Source organism: Xenopus laevis, chromosome 5L, assembly GCF_017654675.1.
Source record: "Xenopus laevis strain J_2021 chromosome 5L, Xenopus_laevis_v10.1, whole genome shotgun sequence".
In the NCBI taxonomy this organism is placed as follows: domain Eukaryota; kingdom Metazoa; phylum Chordata; class Amphibia; order Anura; family Pipidae; genus Xenopus; species Xenopus laevis.
In genome coordinates this window covers 135,022,392-135,046,705 of record NC_054379.1, presented here as the reverse complement: position 1 = coordinate 135,046,705, position 24,314 = coordinate 135,022,392, and the positions used below count along the sequence as shown (strand labels likewise).

The following is a 24,314-nucleotide window of genomic DNA, read 5'->3' as shown; positions in this document are numbered from 1 at the left end:
TGGGATTTACTTTTTTTGCCTTTACATGCCCTTTAATTCCCCTCCAATCAGCTACAATAATAGGTAAGGCTTACTTATCCTTAGATTTTTTCGAATCTTCAGCTTCAATTTGACTTTCAAAGTGCCCCATAGGAGAAGAGGCGTCATCAGCTTAAATTCCTGTGTGTGCTGAACCAGAAGTCTGCTTCATAGTTCATACCCATAACCTAAAGCACCTAAGCTTTTTTTCAGCGGTGGCAGCTTAAATATATAATCACATCATTACCCCCAAAGTTGTCTGAAGGAATAGAAACATCAATTTAAGCTGCAGACACTGAAAAAAAAGCTTTAGCTTATGGGTACAAAGCAGACTTCTGGTTCAGCACACACAGGAATTCAAGCTGCCATTGCCTTTCTACTATGGGGCATTTTGCACATCAAATTCAAGCTGAAGATTTGAAAAGATCCAAGGGGAAATCAGCCTTACCTATAATAAGTTATTTTGGGGGGAAATAAGTAGTAAAAAATGTGGTGTTACTGGTCCTTTAATGCATCTACATCCGACAAACTGTATATCTAATCCAACTTACATTACAGCCGGTGGGGGCGATAAGATTGAGAAGTATCCCACAAAATCTTATGCAGTTGCCGACAATATTTTATGGGTAAGATAAAACAGACTCCTAAAATCTGATCAAAATCTCCTGTGTAAACACTCTAATGAGCGATTGTGGAGCTCACCACTATCTCCCGAACTCCAGCGCGGGTTCCTATTCGCTCCCACTCGGCGACAGCTTCCGACCGCTTCTATTTCTCAAGACTCAGGACTGACACCGCACTTCTCCAAGTAATATTAAAACAGCATCGGGGGAATGTAATAAAAGTTGCAAAGAGCAAAACAATTCGCACCAATAAGAATAAAAATCCACATTTCGCAATGTAATATTGCTCCTTAAACTGCAATTTTAATTGCGCACTCTTAAGAAGTGCTTGAAGGTGTCGTAATCTTTTGGAACAAACATGACGACTTTTTTAGTAAGAAGTTTTATTACATTGACTGCGCATTGGCGCAAACTATAACATTCGCAAACAGTCTTCCACTGTCGGAAGTGGTCGCTGAACAGTTTCCGGGTTCGCAAAAGCTATATTAAATTCGCACAAAGGCATAACTTTTCGCATTGCAAATAGTTTTTTCCATTAACGACTTTTAATAGATTCCCCCCGTATCTTCCTTATTTCATATGTTTAAAAAGCTGTCCGTAATGGCATTGTGCAATAATTAATAACTACTGCCTCCAACCAATCAAGCTGCACATTTTCTCATATAAACACTGTGACCACTTCAATGGAATTCTTGCAGGTGTGGTTATTTAATTCTTTGTATTTCTACCAGCTTCTATTTATCCCAAGTGGTTGTTTTTCTAATTAAAGTAGGAAAAAGTCATGTCTCTTCCACAAATTTATTTGTACATAACACACTGGCTCACAGTAACGTAACTATAAGGGGGCAGGCCCTGGTGTGTGACGCTCACCCGGGCCCCCCGCCCCCCTCCGTACACAATTTTTGGACTGCATTTTAGTGGCGCGCGGGCTGCCGGGGGGCCCTGAGGGTTTGCGGGTCCTGACCCGCTCGCACCCCCTGCTCCCCCGGTAGTTCCGCCACTGCTGGCTCAAGAGAAACCTCTTCAGAAAAATAATGAATACATTCTTTCATATGTTATGGCATGGTTTGTATGTCTGATCAGTCACAGTACAATCCCATAATTCCACAGGACATGCAGAGGTTTAGCTTTTGGCTGGATACATTTATTCATGGTGCTGTGGAGAAGCTAAAAAACAAAAGAATAGACAAAGAACTCTGTTATTGCAGCAGTAACAAAAAATAGTCTTAAAACCCTTTTGACAACTAAACAGGTTTAAATTATGAACTAATGGTAGAACTGGATTCCTAACAATGTACTCCCCACCTTTTGCGTTTGCTTTAAAAAAAAACAAAAAACCTGCTCTGTCTGCAGCAAGTCTTCTCTGTGTTCTGTAAAGTGTCAGGATTGTGATACTGATGTGTTCAGTTATAAATATAACCAGTTCTGTCAGAGCCCGACACATCCCACTGGCAGAACACAGGGTCCATTAAAGGGGTTGTTCACCTTTCAAAAACGTTTTTCAGTTCATTTGTTTTCAGATTGTTCACCAGAAATAAAGACTTTTTTCAGTTGCTTTCCATCTTTTATTTGTTGTTTAAAAAAACTGCTGTTTTTCTGATCACGCCTACTTCTAATGGTCACTTCCGGTTTATGACAGCACTTCTTGTTTAACTGTTGTTTTTCTGATCACGCCTACTTCTAATGATGTCACGTCCGGTTTATGACAGCACTTCCTGTTTAACTGTTGTTTTTCTGTACACGCCTACTTCTAATGATGTCACGTCCGGTTTATGACAGCACTTCCTGTTTAACTGCTGTTTTTCTGATCAGGCCTACTTCTAATGGTCACTCCCGGTTTATGACAGCACTTCCTGTCAGCGGATCGAGTTGTGGATAAGGTACTTGCGGGTCGAAGCAGGTAAGTATGCGGGTCAGGGTCTCGTTTAACAAATTGGTCCCGGGCAGGACTCTAGCTCATTGATCCAGATTCTGAACGGATACATTTAATTGTATCAATTCATATCATTTGCAACATTTAGTTGATCTATTTCTCAGCAACATCTCTGGAGTATTAGCAACTATTGTATCAGTTCTAACAGCTGCCTGTAATGAAACTCAGGGATTCTGCTCAGCAGGGACAAACACAAGGCATGTATCAACTTAATGTATCACTTTAGAACAGTTTACAGGGTCGGTGACCCCCCCCCCCCCACAAAGCTGCCTTCAAAAGGTGAAAAATGAACCTTTAATATTCATTATTAGAAAAATGGTTGCAAATAGAAAATGGAAAGTAATTGAAAAAAGTCTTTATTTCTGGTGAACAATCTGAGGTCAATAGAGTTGAAAAAAGTGTTTGGAAGGTGAACAACCCCATTAAAACGTAATAGTGCAACAAGAACACAGACAGCTGCCTTTTTATGCAGTTCCATATTTCCTTAGTTGTACTGAGGGGATTATATCTAATACCTGGACTTACCCCCTTCTCCAAAGCTTTCATGAACATATCTTGGTATCAAGTCTGTTCTCTGCTTGATAATACTCCTCCCCTAGTTATAAAGCACAGGTGTACAAATAGGAGTGTTCTCTACATTATTTTACATGGGAAATAGAATGGTGCAGGATAGAATTGGCATAACTGAGTGGAAGGAAATATCTGTTACCTCTGCACCCGCTGCACCTGGTAAGAAATCAGCAGATCTGTGATTCCAGGACTCGACTCCTCTGCCAGGCTAAACGCATTTTCCAGCTCCTGCGCCGAACCAAATGCTCCGGCACTTCGATGTTCTCTTAGCTGGTGTGCAAAGAACACAAACAGACCTGTGCTCTATCACAGACCTTTAAACACTCATTCCTTTTACATCTGAAAGAAGTGTACAGAGCTGCTGAGTTAGGTTGCACTGTTCCCAACCCTTAAAACCTGTTTAGGTTTACTCTAGCCATCTGCCAGAGCTTTAAAGAAACAGTAAAGGTGGCCATTAATGCACAGATAATCAGGGCTGGATTTACATAGTGGACGCCCCTAGGCCCACTGCCGTTCGTCGCCCATGTCCCCTCCCCTTTATTCATGCAAATTTGCATCATCTGGACTGGAGCAATGGGGATTTGCGCACGGGAAATTAAAACAATTATTTTATCTCCAGCACATCCCCAGTGTTTTTAAATGAATGAGAAGCATGCCGCCCCCCTAAAATCCTGCCGCCCTAGGCCGGGGCCTTGGTGACCTTTATACAAATCCAGGCCTGCGGATAATATCGTACGAAACGAATTGTCGTACAATATTTGGTGCATGTGTGGTGGGGAACGAGCCGAGCGATATCGGCAGAAGACTTGGATCAATCGGGCTGGACAGAAAATTTTGATTGGGTGCCTTTGAAGGCACCCAAACATCGGCCATTGTTAGTGCTGAATCATCAGATACAGGTAGAATTCTATTGTTTCTATACGTATATCAGAAGATTCAGCTCTGCACATGTGTACTGAAACGAACAATCTTTCTTGGACGTAATTGTTACGTCTGTGGCCACCGTAACACAATTAAATACAAGTGCTACAGAAAGACTACTGTAGTTTATATAAACCAGCTGCTGTGTAGCCATGGGGGCAGCCATTCAAGCTGGAAAAAAGGAGAAAAGGAACAGGTTACATAGCAGATAACCTCTGTGGAATACAATGGGATTCTGCAGCACTTTTCTGTTATCTACTATGTATCCTGTGCCTTTTCTCCCTTTTTCCAGCTTGAATGGCTGCCCCAATGGCTACAAAGCAGCTTGTTTATAACTAGAAGGGGAGAAGAACACACTACATGGGTAGGGGTGTTTTTGTTTTGTTTTTTTTTAAAAAAATCTCGTTTTTTTTTATTTATTGAGAAAAACGATCCCAGTTTACGTATTTGTGTGTGGGGCAAAAGCACGTGACTCTCTAGGATTCTCAATTAATTTGGATGGAAAATGAGAGAATTTCAAATGAGGGGATGATGATCAGGTGTGAGTGTGGGAGGCCATGCTTTATTTGAAGAACAGAAATCTGGCTCTGCACTATCCAAGTCATATGAACAATCCAGGTTTGTGGAAGTCATAACTCATACCAGCCAAACAACAGAATAATGGGAAGGTAACCAGATAACAGCTCCCTCACACAAGATAACAGCTGCCTGGTAGATATAAGAACAACACTCAATAGTAAAAGCCAAGTCCCACTGAGACACCTTCAGTAGTAGTTCCATCTCCAAGGGTAGGGTCACACTGAGCGTTACGGGGAGATTTAGTCAGCTGGTGAATAATCGCCTCGTCTTTGCGGCGACCAATCTCCCCATACACCTTCCTTCACTCTGCGCTGGCTAAAATGAAAAATCGCCAGCGCTAATCACACGCGGTGATTCGTTTTCCGAAGTCACTCGAAGTCGGGGAGATTGGTTGCCGCAAAGACGAGGCCAGTGGCGTAACTAGATATGACGGGGCCCCACAGCAAATTATTTTTCAGGTCCCCAAAATGTCTAGAGGTTGACATGTATTACCAATATTTATTGAAATTGCTTTTGAATTAGGGCCTCCTGGGGCCCCTATACCTCCTAGGCCCCCCTGCAGCCGCAGGGTCTGCTTCCTCTGTAGTTACGCCCCTGGACGAGGCGATTAGTTGCCAGGCGACTAAATCTCCCCGAAACCCTCAGTGTGACCTTACCCTAAGGGTAAGGGCACACCTGACGATTCGGGGAGATTTAGTCGCCTGGAGACTAATCGCCTCTTCTTTGGGGTGACTAATCTTCCCGAATGGCTTCCGCCAGGCGGAATACGAAGTACCGCGTGTAACATGCCTTTGTGTTGTAAACAGCATGATGTATGCATGCAGTTAAATAGCTTCATCACACTCAATTTGCGCTGTGATAAGTAAATCTTGCTTGTTTTTTGGAAAACTCAATAAAAATGTTGAAAATAAAAAATACTCAGAAAACCACAGGCTAACAGGAACTAAAGGTGTCTCTTCGATTGGCAATTGTCGGTGTTAATGAGAAAAACATGGAACAACGATGGTGTGCATGCTCTTATCTGCATCACATAGGTAGCACATGTAGCTGTCCTTTGCCTGCATGCACCCAGTATCAGTCCAAATATATATATATATAAATATATATACAGGCAAAGAACAGCTACATGTGCTACCAATGTGATTCGGTTAAAAGTATGTTGTCTGTGTAAAGTAAATAGCAAGTACATTTTATTTGATAATAAGCCCAAATACATGTTTAAAAATGTGAGACAGGAACCAGGCTTTGCAGAAACTATTTGAATGTATATTTTAGAAATGCATCGTTATGTACAACCCACAAAAGCTCTCACCTCTTGTATATGGGACCCCTGGAAAGAGTAAATAAATGGCTGTACATCTCATTTCCCTGAAACCCCAGTCCATAACTTACCTTTCCCCTTCCAATCACCCCACAAATGTGAACTGTGAAACCACAAAAAATAACATTAAAAAAATACAAAAAAATAAAGTCACCTCTTGGAAGACTGGCGTTACTAGGGCTGATAGACAACGTGACCGTGGCACGCGATGAATGACTTCTGCTGGCTGCAGACAAGGCAACATGAAGTGTTAGCATGGAATAAATGTTATATTTCAATCTGTTTCGAATAATTCTTGAAGCCATAGAAATACTATTTACAATTAAATAAAGTTTTCCATTGTAAGCCTGGCTATGAGTCACATGATCAGCAGGAAATAACCAATAACACAAGCAGCAAAAGGTATAAAGGAAATAAAGCAAAAACGGTATCAAATAGAGGCCAGGGTATCGCAAGGGAACACCCCTCGATGTTCATTTCTGTGTCATTTCTGTTCATTTTTAGTACAACTGAAAGTGAGTGCTGGTAATTAGAAGTGGTTGGACACAAGATATAAAAGGCAAAGCTCTTATAATAATATCAGGACATTGCTAGCTGCCCACACAACATAAAACCTCACTGACAGACCCACTGCATTCCACTCATGGACTTGGCACAGATGGTCTCTGGAAACGACCAGATGGGAGTTTGGTTTTCATTCCGCTCGTCTTCATTGTCCCTGAAATACATAAAGAGATGTAAGCGAAGCGTAAAGATTGCAAAAGACGCACAGATAATATCGTAAAAACGTTGTGTGTGATATTCGGTGCATTTATGGCGAGAGAAGAGACGACCGATATGGGCAGAAGGTTTGGATGTTCGGTCGGGCAGGTCAGAAAATGTTGACAGGCGCCCCAACATCGCCCACTGTTTACTGCTGAATCATAAGATACTGGGAGAATTCTATTGTTTCTTCCTGTATATCTGATGATTCAGCTCTAACATGTTTATATTGAAAACCAAAGATCTTTCTTGCAACCAATGGTCGCAGGAAACATGGTAATTGTTACGTCTATGTGCAGGAGAAGTAAACCCCTTATTTAAAAAAAACCCTACCCCCTACCCTACATAGATCCCCCTCCCTCCTCGCCTAGCTGCTACCCCGGGCAAATGCCCCTAACTTTTTACTTCACGGCAGATTTGGAGTTCTCAGCAGCCATCTTCTTCTCTTCGGTCTTCATTGGGAAGTAAGTTCCGTATCGGCACATGCGCAGTCTTAGGGTTTTGTCAACTGCGCCGAAAGTCACAAAAATTGCCAAAGCGCCAGAAGAAGACCTGATGAAGACCGAAGAAGATGGCGTCCGTGAACTCAGATGCCGTGAATCTGCACCAAGGGGTAAGTAAAAAGTTAGTGGCATTTACCTGGGGTAGCAGCTAGGCTGGGAGGGAGCAGGGGGGGTCTATGTAGGGTAGGGTTTTTTTAATAAGGGGTTTACTTCTCCTTTAAAGGGGAACTAAAGCTTAACTAAAGAAGTAGCTAGAAATATTGTACATTATGTTTTTTGCTTCTGTACTTGCTCAAGGCAACCACAGCCCTTTAGCAGTAAAGATCTGTGTCTCCAAAGATGCCCCAGTAGCTCCCCATCTTCTTTTCTGCTGATTCACTGCACATGCTCTGTGCTGCTGTCACTTACTGAGCTTAGGGACCCACTCACAATATACAGTACACATATAGAATAGAAATGTCACACTATAAGGCTGATTAGTAATTAATACAGATAATTACTACATGACAGCACAGAATGAAGTGCACATATCATCAGAATTGAATAATCTGCCTTGCAGCATCAGTTTATATTACAGACCAACCTCATTTTCTGCTTGATAATTTGTGATGACCCCTAAGATTAGCTTCTCAACAGCTGCTCAGAGCCCACTGAGAATGTTTGAGTGCAAAAATAGTCAACCTTGTGCTCGCCTACAGCCATCCCACCCTGAAAGTGCCCGATCTCGTCTGATCTCAGAAGCCAAGCAGTGTCGTGCCTGGTTAGTACTTGGATGGGAGAGCGCCTAGGAATACCAGGTGTCGTAGGCTTTTGCACTTTTCCCTTCTGAGCAGCAGGGGGCAGTCTCCTCCCTGCCTTTTCCTTCCCAGAACAGCCAGACAGCTGCCTGAGATTACCTGCCAGAGACCCCCACCCCCCCTGCAAGGGAGCCACTCAATACGCCGAATTCTACACCTTCGAGGCTTGGCCAGGACAAGGGCCTCTCAGCAAAATGTCAACTGGAAAAAGCCTTTTTTGAGTGGGTTAGACACAAAAGGAAAGGGCCTTTTCTCAGGAGGTGAGCAGCACCCAATACCCACCTGACCCAGGGGAGTAACTACAGAGGAAGCAGACCCTGCAGCTGCTGGGGGGCAGGAGGTATAGGGGCCCCATTAGACCCTAATTCAAATACAATAACAATGCTGAAATATGCACACTGAGAATCAGCCCTTACACGGGCATTAGTCTTGTGTCCTGCCAGCACCTAGAACCATTGTGTTGATTCCATCTTCTCATTGATGCTGCATGCCGAGACCCTCCTACCGCCAAACTTGTGCCCATCACGCTGTGCATTGCGCACCTTCTTATGTCTTTCTAAAGCATCACAGGGAGAGGGGTCACAGACCCTGTAAAGTGTTCTAAATTGATACATTAGCTGATTCATTTCTTATCTTTGGCCCTGCTGACTTCATTTAGTATTTCTACATTTCTATACTTACATGTCAGACTCATCGGAGCTAAAATCCTCACGGTGGCCCTGGGATTTCCAGCGCTTGTATCTTTCCACCAGTTCCACAAGGAAGGATGTTTTCTTAGTGTATCGTAGTATGAAGCGATGCTTCAGCAGCTCCCGAGACGTAGGCCTCTATGTGTGCAAATATACATTGTCAAAAAGCATAGATGGCTGCAGCCCCACAATTCACAAAAACAGGCCAATGGTTTGCAATAACAACAATCTGGTTATCATTATTATCATTATCGATATGCAGGACTTGAAGTCGGATTTTAATTGCTGCTATGTTGGTCGTCAGATTGAGGATTGAATCAACACGTAGATGTGGTCCTTGGTCCGACAGGAAATTTAAACTTGCCTGATTGACACTTGGGTGATTTTTGGTCGGATAGGCCATTTGAGGGCCCTATACATGGGCAGATAAGCTCGGTCTGAGAGGGAAGAATCATCAGCTTATATCTGCCCGTGTATGGCCACCTTTAAGATATTGGCACTCATAGGGGTATATTTATCAAAGAGTGAAGTCTGAGATCACCACAGTCCACTAGATTGAAATTCTGCCACTCTCCGTTCATTTCTATGGGATTTTTAAAGGCGTATTTATCAAAGGATGAACTTTCACTTTCACCCATTGATAAATACTCTTTTACTTTTTTTATCCCATAGAAATGAATGGAGAGTGGCGGAATTTCACTCTAGAGGCCAGTGGTGATCTCTAATTTCACTCTTTCTTCTCTGTCTTCCTCTGCAGGTTACGTGTGCCCCAATAGACAGATGCTGTGTCTGTCATGAAAATGCATATTTTGCATTTTTGTGTCGAAATCTGCTTTATGTGTGCCCTAACAGACTCATGCTGTGCAGTCCACACAGAACACACACCAAAGACAGTGGATCAGCCTATTCGTCACCTTCAGCGCAGATGGAGAAAATGCTGTGTGTGCCATTAGCCTTGGTTCTTACAGAAAAGCTGCATAATTCATTTGGATGCTTAGCTGTTTGACTGCAGATCAAAAGGTGGCCATACACAGGCCAATAAAAGTTGCAGATTCTGTCCCTCCAGACTGTATCAACAGCTTATTGGGCATCTATGGGGTTGGGGCCCATCAACAGGCATGCCCAAAGGATATCTAACTAAAAAATTACGCATTGAAATGGCCTTTGACTGATGGTTCTCCGTAGCCCCAGTGTATCAGCCTGATTTGGCTCCTCACAGGATATGGTGACCTTGCCATATGAGTCCATCTGCAGTGAACAGTTACTATTCAGCTGCTTTCAGTAGGGGAATGTCAATTGAGATATGTTCTTAGGGGTTTGAAATGGATAATGGGCTTAATCGACAATTTTTTTTTACATATTTACTAATATGGCACACATTTGCACCACAGCAGTAACCACTGAAAGCTAACCACTCACTGGCTACTATGGGCTATCACACCAATATATATTTGCATCATGTCTGGAAATAACCCAGTGACTACTTATTTTTTGTATATGTCATTCATAGCGACTTATTCCCAAACACTAAGCTATGGTAAATGGCTACTTGAACCTTGCTACATTTCTTTTCCTTCATACTCAGCAGTAGTTGGACTTGTGCTTGTTCATGGGTGGGTGTGTTTGTGCCATGGTCCCAGTGATGCAGCAGCACCACGAAAGTATGAAAGTATACTGTATAGTACATAGCCCTGCTCACATCCCTCACTTTGCACATTTGCGGGCACATTACTGCACATATACAGACCATAGGGGAACATAGAGGAATGGAACGTGTGTCCATGTTAAGCTCAGTAAATATAACATATGCCAGCACTAGAAATATTTATAACAGTGTTATATACTGGTTTTCTGTTCTAGGGTATTAAAATGTCATGCAATGTTCTTATAAATGTATCTGCCTTTCAATTATTGCATTGCATTATGTAAGGGGCCTTATGCCGAAAGCAAAACACACATATATTATGCAATAGTAAGCAATATAAATCACAATGGCTTATTCCTGCAGGCAAGCGCTGATTCAGAGGAATAAAATGTTTATTGACAATATAATAGGATCTGCACTAACTGGGACAGATGTTTTATAAATAAGTCATTTCACAATTGACTAGAATTACAGATGGATCCAGCCCATAACAATTCAGCAGTAAATATGTATCGAGCTTGAGGATGAGATTTGATGATTTGGGCAAGTGAAGCCAGGGATTAAATTGCTCTAGGGTTGGTAACTAGGTTTACCACCTGGCCGGTATTTTATCGGCCTGGCCACTAAAAATGAGTGTTGATCCCGATGTTATTAATAGGGAAAAAAGATAAATATATAGGAAGGCTGGTATTTTTTTCAAGAAAAGGTGGCAACCCTATTGGTAATAGAGACTACACACACTACATTTGTTGTTGTTTAACCAATAGATAAAAGAAAGAAATTCAACACAAGAATTCTGTTGACCTCTGAGTACTACTCTCAAATGCTAGTAATCATGCACTTACCTGCAACTGTGTGAGAGTTTAGGCAGATGGTATGCAAATCTATATCATTAAGTTATAAAGCCGACATTTAGGCCTTTGGGTGATTAACTCGATTGTGTTTAATTGGACTAAGGCTTGCCATCTCAGGTTTCTTAAGAATTACAATTATAGAACACAATATGAATATCCTGTCAATTAAATCCTTATAAATGTTGCTTAGTGATGTCATCGGTTATGATTGGAGCTTAGTGATGTAATTTCTGTCACGTGATTCACCGGAATGCGCATATTATAATAAAGTACCCCCTGTTTCAAAATATGAGGATATTAGATATCACCTCGGAGTGACCCCTGAGTTTCATGACCTATAGAAAAACACTTGACCTTCTCCTCTATAATTTATGTTATCCTTATATTTTACAAAAGGGGTACTTTATTCACTATATAATAGCTGATTGGTTGCTGTGGGTTACTGCACTAGAATAATATATTAGTAATTGAGCCGCTATATCTGGTGTGATTACAATGCTCTATATAAAGCAAGAAGCTTACCAATCGGGGATCCTTGTTCAGGCACGCTTCAACAAAATCTTTGAATGGTTTACTGTACTGGCCCTGGAGAGATGGAGGGCTGTTCTTAGGTATCAGGAACAAGACCCTCATAGGGTGAAGGTCCGAGTACGGGGGCTCTCCTTTGGCCAACTCAATGGCTGTGATCCCCAAAGACCAGATGTCTGCCTGAAAGAAAAGTAAGGTAAATGCAATGAACCCTATTCATTTACGATAGACATGGACAATCTTTGGCTCTAGCTGTGAGCTGTCAGATAATACAAGGAACAACTAGAAAGCCAAAGGCTGGCAATGCCTGATCTAGCTCTTTGTAAACCAGAGACAAGTGCATTGTTTGCATTTGCTTTTCCAACCTTGAAGTCGTAGGCCGACTGCTTAATGACTTCAGGCGCCATCCAGAATGGGGTTCCCACAAACGCGTTCCTCTTTATCTGTGTCAGTCAGCTGACCTGCTACACCAAAATCTGCCAACTTCACATCACCCTGCACATTTGCCGCTGGAAAAACACAGATGGGGAATAAAGATATAATCATAATTCATTAATCAATAAACTATCATATCATTATTACAGGCTACAGCAATCAAGTAGATTTGGAAGGTACTTCTAACTACAAGCAGTCTTCCAAAAATACATTTGCACTAAAATGTTTTAAGGGACAGATCATATCCTTCCTCCATCTCAAGTAGGTTCATGGAGTTGTAGCACTGAAGGGATATGAAGGATGAGCAGGTCAAGGAGGGAGATGGGATGGAGAATGATTGAGTGGGGATATGTAGGGAAAGGTTAAAGAGTAAGATAGATGGTCTCAAACTGGGTCTCCTAAAACCCACCAGAGAACAGGACTCTCAGATCAATTAGATATTTCCAAAATGGTATAGGCTTTTATAAACACCCATGGTGGAAATAAGAATGGGCTAGTAGGAATTTTGTGCTGGGGCCTACTGGGAAATCCTCTGGTACTCAGGTAGGATAGTTTGAACAAGAACAAAAAGGTGATACAGTAGACACTGGCAGGAAAGCTTTTATAAAAACATGGAAAAACTCTTTTGTGCTTAAAAAGAGCAACTTAATCCTTCAGCAGCCTACAATAACAGCTAATATGGTGGAACATGCCTGGCCATCAGTGAAGTCTTACAATGGAGAAGAGATAACACCGATGTGGGAATCTAACATATTGTCAGTGAAGATAAATTGGAAGCAAGGGTCCACATGGATATTCACTGCCACTTACCATTGGTGTTACTTGGTGTGAATGGCCTAGTGGCTATTGTTTTTTCACTTATAGCTCTGGTGATGCAGGACGAAAGGGGATCTTTCCTTTTTTGTTTCTTAAAATATCTAATACCTAATCAGCCCAAAGTGAATGCCCTTCAGATACACTAGTACTACAGTAGTAGCACCAGTACAGTACTTCCCTGACAGCTATACTGGATTTACTCATTTGGTTATCTAGCTATTTAAAGGGGTTGTTCACGGTAAATTTACTTTTAGTATTATGTAGATAGTAATATTCTGAGACAATTTGCAATTGGTTTTCATTTTTCATTATTTGTGGTTTTTGAGTTATTTAGCTTTTTATTCAGCAGCTCTCCAGTTTGAAATGTCAGCAATCCAATTGCTAGGGTGCAGATTACCCTAGCAACCATGCATTAATAAGAATAAGAGACTGGAATATGAATAGGAGAGGCCTTGAATAGAAAGTCGAGTAATAAAAAGAAGCAATAACAATACATTTGTAGCCTTACAGAAAATTTGTTTTTAGAGCGGGTCGTGATCCCCATTTGAAAGTTGGAAAGAGCCAGAACAAGAAAGCAAATAATTCAAAAACTATAAAAAAAGAAAAAATGAAGGCCATTAGAAAAGTTGCCACTCTATAATATACTAAATGTTAACTGAAAGGTGAACCACCCCTTTAAAGAGGGTCTAAACCCACAATTGAATATACAGGTGCTCACAAATTTTAGTGTTGTTTTTAACTGCTAATCCCAGGCTTTCAGCTCAGTATCTCTCATTCAGTGCTGCTGTGACAACAGAGTAGAGGTTAACTATCCATGTAGGCAGCAAATCCATTAAATACCACTTTTCACAGTTGCTTTGGTGTCTGCTGTCCATTTTAAATCAAAGTAACCAAAAGACAATATTATAGTGTATTTATTATATTCTGGCAAACTTGAGATGTATTCACAACAAAACATATAGCTGTGCATGTAGGAAGCATTTTTTTAGGAGATCTATTTCTTGACCAGCAAGAGGTTACTAGGACTAGATGGTGTTTGTGAAGTGAATGTATTAGCACCCATGTACTTATCACACTAGTTTCCCTTGTAACACTGAGAGTAATCAACTGGCTATAATAATTCAACCTAATAAATACCACCTGCACTATATATACTGTATGATCTTTTTGTTTTTTTATGGAACTACGCACAAGCAAGGATATAGGTGAGGTGGATGCTCTTAATTTACTATTTATAACTTATATGTACCTAGGGACAGAGCATAAGCTATTGGAAGCAGTGTCTATGGTGATCTAGTAGTCATTGCACTTGATAAATCACTTATAAACATATTGATTATCCTTATTTTTTTTGTAGACAATATGCTGTTCAACACACAGCATGCAGTGACCCTGTATTCAATACATTACACATGATCAATAAACAGAGGGCGAACGTCTCCTGGACTCATACAGATTTATTGAAGTAAACTTGCAGCCCTAAAGCGTGTTTTCTGTGTACTTCCCCCTAGACTTTTTTCTGCATAGATCCTGTTGCAGAAAGTATAATCCCCTCTAGCTACTTTAATAGCAGCTCTTGTCTGATGCCATGTCAGTCTCTTACCTTTAATGTCTCGATGGATCTTTCTTTCCGAATGCAAATAGTGAAGTCCCTTTAGGATTTCTCGTAGTATGGTGGCAATATAGGCCTCTTCCAGAGGGCCTGGTTTCAGCTGTGTAAACAGAACATATTTATTTATTAACAGTGCAAATGAACAGAGAGTGTATCAATATCAGAAATGCTGCAAGGACCACACTAGCAGTCTGAATGCCCATTCACAGGTACAGACCATCACACGTGGTAGTCTTATTTAAATACAAAAATAAAAAAGATTAAATAATTCTGCAAAACAATAGCAAAGACTGAAAGCAAGGCACAATTAGGACATATTTCCTTACCAGGTCCAGAGCAGAGCCTCCTCCCAAATACTCCATTATTATCCATAGCTTTGATTCCTGAGGATGGAGGAAAATTTGTCACAAGCAGGCAGAGATTCTAAAAGAGCAATGGATCTCCAATCCTAAAAAGATCCCAGCTAAACACTTCAGCACTACATTTGCTTTGCTGCAGTTACTGTCACCATATAAAGATAAAAATCAAAACCTGGCGCCATAAATGTCATCCATGTCATAGGCACATCATATTCTTTTATTCAAAAGCCGTTATCTTTAGGTAAGAACCATAATAGCGAGTGGTATAAGGACTGTCACACTGGCTCAGCACTGTAATTTCCTGTTGTATGTCCTCAATTTCATCCTCTGCCTATTCCAGGTCAATAATTTTGATGGCCACGACTTCTTTACTGCGATTCTCTATGCCCTTATACACCTCTCCAAATGAGCCCTTCCCGATGCGCTCCAGCTTGGTGAAAAGATGCTCAGGATCCATCCTAGAGCTCTGGAAAGCAAAGAGTTAAATATAAGTAAGAGAAATAATCTACTAAAAAGGCAATAAAGAAAAGCTGTTACGAGTAAAGAAGATGCAGAAGATCTCCCGCTCTCCTTTCTGAAGTTGCAGCTCCCTGCCAGCTGGGGGGGGGTAGGCTAAGTAGCATGGCCGGGGTCCCCTAAGACACAAATACCCACAGGGCCCGGGACAACTGTACCCACTGTGCCCCCTGATGGCGGCCCTTTTTACGAAGGACAAACTGTTGCACAATGGCTTAACAACAATACAGTAGACACCTCAGCCGCATATTGGCCTGGGGGACAAGGGGGACCAGACTGGGGGGATCTGCCAAGATTGGAATGAAGGAGAAGTTGATGCTGTGTGAAGAAGCAGGGAAGATTTTTTTGTGGGGGGCCCAATCCCTTCACATTACGTCAATGTTTAATTTTAGGCTTTTACCCAAATAGCTGGCTAATAACCACTGCAGCTTTGTTTCTTCTCACATCTTATCTTTGTACTTCAGATTTTATAGCTCTGCCATCCCACACACCCGTCTAAATTGCTACTTTTATAACAACATAAAAATCTATAATTTTAATTACGAACCCTTGCACTTATTGGGCTTACAGTCAAGGGCCACTCAATTATTCTGCCTGTAGGTTGTTGGAGTGTGGAAGGAAACCAGAGTACCTGGAGGGATCTTACACGAGCACAGAGAAAACATACAAACTGATTACAGATTGTGCCCTGGCTACAAGGCAGCAATTTAATCACTGCACCCAGGGACATGGCTAGACCATTTGCCCCCTGAGACGCCGCTCCTTTGATTGGAAAATTGGGCTGTTTGCACTACAAGAGGCGAATGAGGCGAGTTTTTCAACAGCAGTGCCCATGACTGCACCACTTGGTTGCCCACACTTTGTGCCCACAGTTCAAGCATTGTGGGTTCTTCGGAGTCTCATATACATGACCATAGTAAAGTTATGTACAGGCACTCGAGGGTCTGCATTTTGGGCAGCAGCTCTTGGGTGCCTATACTTTTTTCATATATATATATATATATATATATATATATATATATATAAAATGCTTTAAAATAAATTATAAATTATCCTTTCTGCTGCCAAGATTGTAGTCAAATCCAGTGCCAGAGCTGGGGTCCCTCAACTCTGGGCAAAAAGCTCATGAGCACTACATTGCCATAGGGAGGGAGCCTTGTAGGGACAGTGTTTATAGCAGCACAGACTGAAGATACTGCCCTGTTCCTATACCATATAGATATTATTATATAGCCCCAAGTGTTCTTCCCCTATAGCAAGTAACAAACTGGCCATTTCCTGTGAATATTTACAAGTCGGTCAGATACAAGTAATACAGCTATAGAGTCAGATATTGCAGTACTTCCTACTCAGGTTGCCAGGGAACAGAATGGGATTTGAGAGTTAAACTGCTTCATTCCTGATGTGGCAGAATATTTGTGTGGAACTACAGTCCTGTGGTGCTTTGCTTGTAGATCACTGCTTGTTGCTCTGCAGATGCTGGCACCATGTCTTGTCCCTCTTTAACACTGTTTCAAATCTCTGACACTGGAGACTCCCTGGAGCGTCTGGATGAGGAGGAAGCAGGAAACACAAGGAACACACAAAACACTTTACTATACACTAAAGAAAAAAGCTTTCTCTGAGGGTTAATGCAGCCACTTATAGCCGCCCCCTGTAAGATGGAGCCCTGTATCATCTCTACATGAATGGCACAGGAACAGGAATTAAAGAACATGTGACCAGCTGCTGTCTCCGATTTAAGGGGACAGCGCTATATATTGCATGTGCTAATGTCTTGTCTGCCAGTAAATATGAGACATATTTATTAAAGCTCTCTGAGGAGAACTTTAATCATAAATTTTTTGCATGTAGCGTAGCAAATTTTTGACCACGCCCCTTTCTGTGGCCACACCCTTTAATTACCATGTTCATTTTACAAAATTTGGCAGGTTATGAAAGTTTGAAAATAATTCTCCTTATCTAAACTGTTTTTTTGTGTCTCAAAAAAATACTGGCCAGGTGGTAACCCTAATGTGCAGCCATGCATCATGCATCCAAATGAGTTGCTAATTAGTCATGCAGGCTGTGTATTCCATATGTGTTCGGTTTTAAAGGGGTGAGGTGGCAACCCTTGATACAGTTTTGCATACCTCCCAACTGTCCCATTTTCAGTGGAACAGTCCTGCTTTTGACAGCTCAATCCACAGTTCAGCGTTTGTACTGAAAAGTACCGACTTTCTCTGCACGGAACAGAGAGAAAAAGAAACAAAATCTCTAACTTAATTGGCTTTTGGCAGAGAGCCCAGAACAGCCACCAGGTGCAACTAAGATACTTTTGTAGCAATTTTGAGATAAGCAAATAAGTAATTGTAACAATTTAGATAAACAGGTTTCTTGGAGAAACTGAGGCAATTCACCTTCATTAGCAAAACTGTAATAACTGAAACAAAAACACAGAAATATGTCCAAACTTTCATAACCTGCCAAATTTTGTAAAATGAACATTGTAATTAGGGGGTGTGGCCACAAAATGGGCGTGGTCTAAACATTTTCCCACGCTAAGCGCAGCAACTTTTTTTATCCGTCTTTTTGTTTCCAAAATGTTGGGAGGTATGCAGTTGTTATTTGATCAGGCACTATATATGGAAGCATTTCTGAGACACAGATCCCTGATATGGTATTCCTATATTTTTATGGTTTATCCCTATTGATAACAGACATTAAGCATCATTTTTACCACTACAATGGCAACCCTAATACGAAACGTGTCATTTTTTTTTGTCACCCTCTGTTGCCCAATGTTCTACTTCCTGTAATCTGCACCCAAATTCATTTTTAAACCCCACCAAAAGACCTAAAACACAATTCAACCAATTATTGTTAAAGGGGAACTATTGCATACTAGAAAGAGGGGCAAAAAGATTTGCCTTGAGAGGGCGAAATGTTTTGACCATGTCCATTTCATGGCCACATCCCTAAATACCACATCCATTATACAAAACCGGTTATTGAAAGTTTGAACACATTTCTGGGGGTTTTAGGGTCAAGTTTTATGTGTTATTACAGTTTATGTGAATTACCCTTAAGCTGCATGTCACAGTTTCCCCAAGAGACCTGCTTATCTTAAATTGTTACAATTGTTTCTTTGCTTATCTTAAATTGTAACAAATGTATCTAAGTGCAGCTGTTGAGTATTCTGGGCTCTCTGTCAAAAGCCTCTTATTTAAATACGTTTTAGAAACTTTGTCGTTTTCTGGCTGTTCCATGCAGGAGATCAAAGAGAAAGTTGGGACATTTCTGTAACAATCTAGGACTGCGGGTTGAGCGGTCAAAATCAGGACTGTCCCACGAAAAATGATATGCTATTGCGATAATAAAAATGTAAAATAAGCTTCATCTTACTGAAATATTAAATTTTCTAAATATAATCAAATAAAAAAAAATCTGATCCATTTCTTAAATAATCAAGTTTATCTTCACTCTCCCTATTTCAGCATCTGTCTCTCTTCGTTCTCTTCATTCAGGAGTTGAAAGCCTGATTTTGAATAACAGTTAGGTCTAATACAGTCCTTTTGCCTGGAACATGTATTAGAGCTCACTCTTTTAAAATCACATTGGGGCCCCCTGGGAGACACAGCCCTGCTAACTTAGTAGTATGGGGGCCCCTTGGTTCCTGACAGTAGTATTTATAGTGAGCAGATTATTTTTAGCATGACTAACTTATGAGGGGAACTGCATTACTAGCTCTCCTGCCTGGGTAAAAAAATGATCTGCAGTAGACTCCAATGAAAAAGCCTCCCAGTTTACACAATAAAAAAAGGATAAAAGTGTGTTTTTCCTACGCTGCACTGGAATGAATGTATATAGAGTGCAGTAGCTCTGTAATTACAATGATAAATCATGTTGAGTTATATAAACTGATTCTCATAACCCATTGCTTCAAGACTGGTCCATATTGGTCTAATGTTGTTACAATAATACAAGTAAATGTTACTATTGATACCAGAGATCCCAGAATGGTCTAGGTTTTCACAAAGCCTGTACATGTAGATACTAAAACATACACCCAATGCCCCTAATTTAGGCGGAACAGTCCTGATTTGCGAACCCCTAAAAGGGTAGAATTTGTCAGGAAGTGGATGGCCGTGGTCATGTGGATAGGCATCTGACCTGAATTCTACCACCTTTGTATTTTCAAATGTTGGGAGTAATTTAATACCATAAATCTTTTTTCATGATAATCACTCCCATGTATTTAGAACAATTTTCCAAGCAAATTATAACTAACAGTGGCTTTATAGGGCATCCTGTCCAATCTTTACACTTCACTGACCAACTAATCGAAGGGATGGTACATTACTAACAGGAATATAATTGTGACCTTTCCATAGAGCCAAGATGTAGCCGCAGATAAATTGCTTTTAGTGCTAAGTACTTAAAGTGCTGTTAAGTCATAGCTGGAAAGAGAAGTAACACGTGGGAACATGTACAAAATAAATTGTTAGGAAGTGACACAGCTCTCTGTAAAACCTCAGACACTAATTAAACCAGATAAACGGCCATACAAAATGCTGCAGAGAAGCCACTATTGCTTTGGCACTCGTATACTCTTTGTAGGGATCACACAGAGATACCTCAGGGCAAGGAGAGGCTCCTACCTGGTGTGGCAGCTGTGCACTGTAGAAAGAACACAGTATATGAACTGTACAAACAGATCCCAGTTTATCTTGATGTAAATGCTCTGCGTTTCAGTGGAAACAGGTTCTAAGGTTTGATGGCAGAAGATGCCAAGAACAGGGGACCTGATAATAGAATACGTAAACACTGTAGTAAATTGCAGGCGGTGTCCCTAGCCCTAACTGCTTTTTATTGCTGATGTTGCTGATATAAACTGATCAACCACCCACTTTAGTCATCTATGTCCATGTATTTTTGCCTGGTCTGTTTGGTAAAACTGAAAACGCATAGTATTTGTCCTGTGTGCTAGAATCTAGAATAATAAGAACAAATCAGTAAGAATAAGTGAAACAAATATAAGAGTAGATAAACAAATATCGTAAGAATAGGGTAGAAAGATGGTCCAGTGGGTCTCTATGGCCACAATGCATTATTAGTCCAAAATTAAGCCCCAAGGTTGCCAATGAGAGGTCTGGTGGTGTATGGCCACCTTAATGCTCGTGGAGCTGACTCCGTAGCTGTGAGGGGCCCATAAGGAGGTTGGGTCTTGGGTACAAATACAGTCCAGTGTAAATTAGGAAATTAAACAAAGCAAGAAACATTATACTCAAAATCCATGCCTTAAATTGGCCACACACAGGCAGATTAAAGGAGAACTAAAGCTTAACTAAAGAAGTCGCTAGATATGTTGTACATTATATTTTGGGCTTCTGTATCAGCCCAAGGCAACCACAGACCTTTAGCAGGGAAGATCTGTACCTCCAAAGACGCCCCAGTAGCTCCCCATCTTCTTTTCTGCTGATTCACTACACATGCTCTGTGCTGCTGTCACTTACTGAGCTTAGGGACCCACTCACAATATACAGTACACATAGAATAGAAATGTCCCAATATAAGGCTGAATAGTAATTAATACAGATAATTACTATATGGCAGCACAGAAACCAGTACATTTAGCATCAGAATTTAATAATCAGCCCTGTAGCATCAGCTTATATTACAGACCAACCTCATTTTCTTGATAATTAGTGACGACCCCTAAGCTTAGCTTCTCAACAGCTGCTCAGAGCCCACTGAGCATGTCAGTGTCACAGACACTTTCCAAGATGGTGACCCCCTGTGACAGGTTTGAAGTCCTGGATCATTGCTGCTATTGAGAAGCTGAAACTTTAGGCTGATGCAATAAGTTCAGTAAATAAAATATGGAATTTTGAGCCACATTCATTTTTAGGTTTGTGGTTAGTTCTCCTTTAAAGCTGCCCATTCCGGTCCTTTAGACCCGAATTTAAAGGGTACAGATCTTGATCAGGGAGACTTGATTTTTGACTGCATTGGCTCAGTACTTATAGCCATTTTGCTAAGAGTTATCATGAGATGGGTTATGTTTTTTGAATGAAATGAAGAAATGGAAAGTTAAATGATGTATGTAGGATTAAATTGCAGATAAACAGGGCATTTAGCCAGTGTGCACTTTTACATTTTGTTATTTTACTTGGTAATTGCTCTCACCGCACATCACAATGACCTTTTTTTCTTCTTTGCCTTAAGGTGATTACGTAATGCCTGGCAGGACGCACTTTAATCCCTGATTTGTTCTTTGATTAGGAGACATAATTGTTTTTTAGTTTTCATTCATGTGCATGGCGCAGTCACGCACAGTAGAGTGGATAGCATGCTTTCCAGTTGCACCTCCAGTTCCCAAGCGCCATCTCTAGCAGCAGCCGGATATTCACAACTTGGTTATATGGTCAGACGATCTTATTAAAATTCTTATTTTTGTCTTTTTTTTTCACAAGTACTTCATTTTATAAGGTATGGCAAAACTCCATTGTTTGCCAACAACAGGGAACATAGTTCAGCTAATGCTGCTGCCATGTGTGACTGACATAGGGTTAAACTACATGGGAGATTTTGATCAGATTCTATGGCCATTTATGCCATCCAAAACCATGCAACAGCACGAGATATGTAGGATCCTATAAAATCTGATGGTGTAGTTTGTTCATGCATTACACCTCTCTAAAACTGAAATGGTTCTCTTTCCTCCAACTAACACCAGTAACATCCCCGAAGTATCCATCATAGTTAACAATTCCACTATCACCCCCTCTCCCCAGGCCCGGTGCCTTGAGGTTATCCTAGATTCTGCCCTGTCATTCACTCCTCATATCCAGTCACTTATTAAATCATGTCACTTCCACCTAAGGAACATATCCAAAATACGATCATTTATCACCCAAGATGCTGCCAAAATTCTTATTCACTCTCTCGTCATATCATGTCTAGACTACTGTAACTCTCTTTTAATTGGCCTTCCCCTCCAGAGACTGTCACCTCTCCAGTCCATAATGAACACTGCTGCGAGGCTCATTCACCTCAGCAACCGCTCCTCCTCTGCCTCGCCATTCTGTCAATCCCTGCACTGGCTTCCGTTACCTTTCAGAATCAAATTCAAATGAATGACCCTGACATTCAAAGCACTTCATAACTCTGCCCCACCCTACATCTCTGAACTCATCTCTATATACTCACCCAACCACTTACTACGCTCCTCTACTGACCTGCTACTCAACTCTTCTCTCATTACCTCCTCACATGCTCGCATTCAAGACTTTGCAAGGGCTGCACCCCTCCTCTGGAACGCTCTCCCACGGTCTGTCCGACTTTCTCCCAACCTTTCTGCTTTCAAGAAATCTCTTAAAAGAGAAGCCTACCCTCACTCTGCTTAACTACCAAAATGCAACACCACATACAGTACTACATTTCTCACCCACTGAATTCGATCTTGCCCACTCCCACACCTTGTGTATTACTCCCTTCCCTTTAGAGTGTAAGCTCTTTTGCATAGGGCCTTCCCCACCTTTAGTACCGGTATTGATTGGGATGTATGTAACTCCATATGTTCTATGTATATAATTTACGTGATTTAGTTTACAGTGCTACGCAGTATGTTAGCGCTATATAAATACATGTTAATAATAATAATAATAATAATGCATTTACAGTACATCTGACGGTCAATGTATTTCAATAGGAAGAAAAAGCATAGGAGGCATTTTGTCAATCCCATACCATCCTACAAAATCTCCCATGGAGTTCAGATCTTAATCCTCATTTTACTGAAGCACCTCACTTAACCTTGGCCAGCTGTGACTAAGAGTGAGATTATTTATGCAAAAACAAATATCTTCTAGGTCTTCTATGTCTAACAGATGTGAAATTATATACAAACTGAAGATCACTAATTTATATTGCAGTAAATCTTCTGGTATATTTTAACTAATACCTCAAGGCAGCCGACCATTACCAAAAGTATCTACGGACGGGGTGTGTATAAGTGAATTTGAGAAACCGGCTCTCCACTCAGATCTGCTCTCTGGTGTGTTTGCTCCCAGAACTACTGCCTCAGCCTGAGTGCAGACTCATGGAACAACACAGTGACACTGGGTGCAGACTCACTGAAGAGCAAAGCGAAGGAGAGTTAGCCTAATGTTGTAAGCAGTGCAAATCCTAATTACTATAAGTTTTGTAAAAAAAAAAAAAAGATATTTGTGAAAGTTAAAGTTCTGGGGAATTATAAATAGCATCAAGCTGAACTGAGGTTTAAGCTCCTGTTTCTTTCAAAACAAAGATGAGCAATTACTGAGAAGCAATTTGATCACAAGTCACACTGTGAGATCATTAAAATATATATAAAATATAAGGAAAATATAAGTTGCCGAAGAGAATGTTTTTCTATAGGTTGTGAAACTCAGAGGTCACACCTGAGGTTACTTCTAATATCCTCATATTTCCAATAGGGATGCACCGAATCCACTATTTTGGATTTGGCCAAACCCCCAAATCCTTTGTGAAAGATTCGGCCGAATACCGAACCGAATCCGAACCAAGGGGAAAACATTTTTACTTCCTTGTTTTGGAACAAAAAGTCATGCGATTTCCCTCCCCACCCCTAATTTGCATATGCAGAAGGATTTGGCCGAATCCGAATCCTGCTGAAAAAGGCCGAATCCCGAACCGAATCCTGGATTCGGTGCATACACATCATATAGAGCACTCAGAAGCAATTAATATAGCAGCACTGAATTCTAAGACTGGAATGCTGAACAATTAAAAGCTACAACTTGACTAAACTGGCCAAAATATTAGGAGTGATTGGGCAGACACAGGGAGA

General features: G+C 41.0%; 2 pseudogenes; one reads left to right on the top strand and one right to left on the bottom strand.

Annotated features, from left to right (window-relative positions):
• Positions 1-1,574: 1,574 nt before the first annotated feature.
• Positions 1,575-15,988, bottom strand: stk25.L (annotated as a pseudogene).
• LOC121393984 lies at positions 7,921-8,039 on the top strand (annotated as a pseudogene).
• Positions 15,989-24,314: the final 8,326 nt, after the last annotated feature.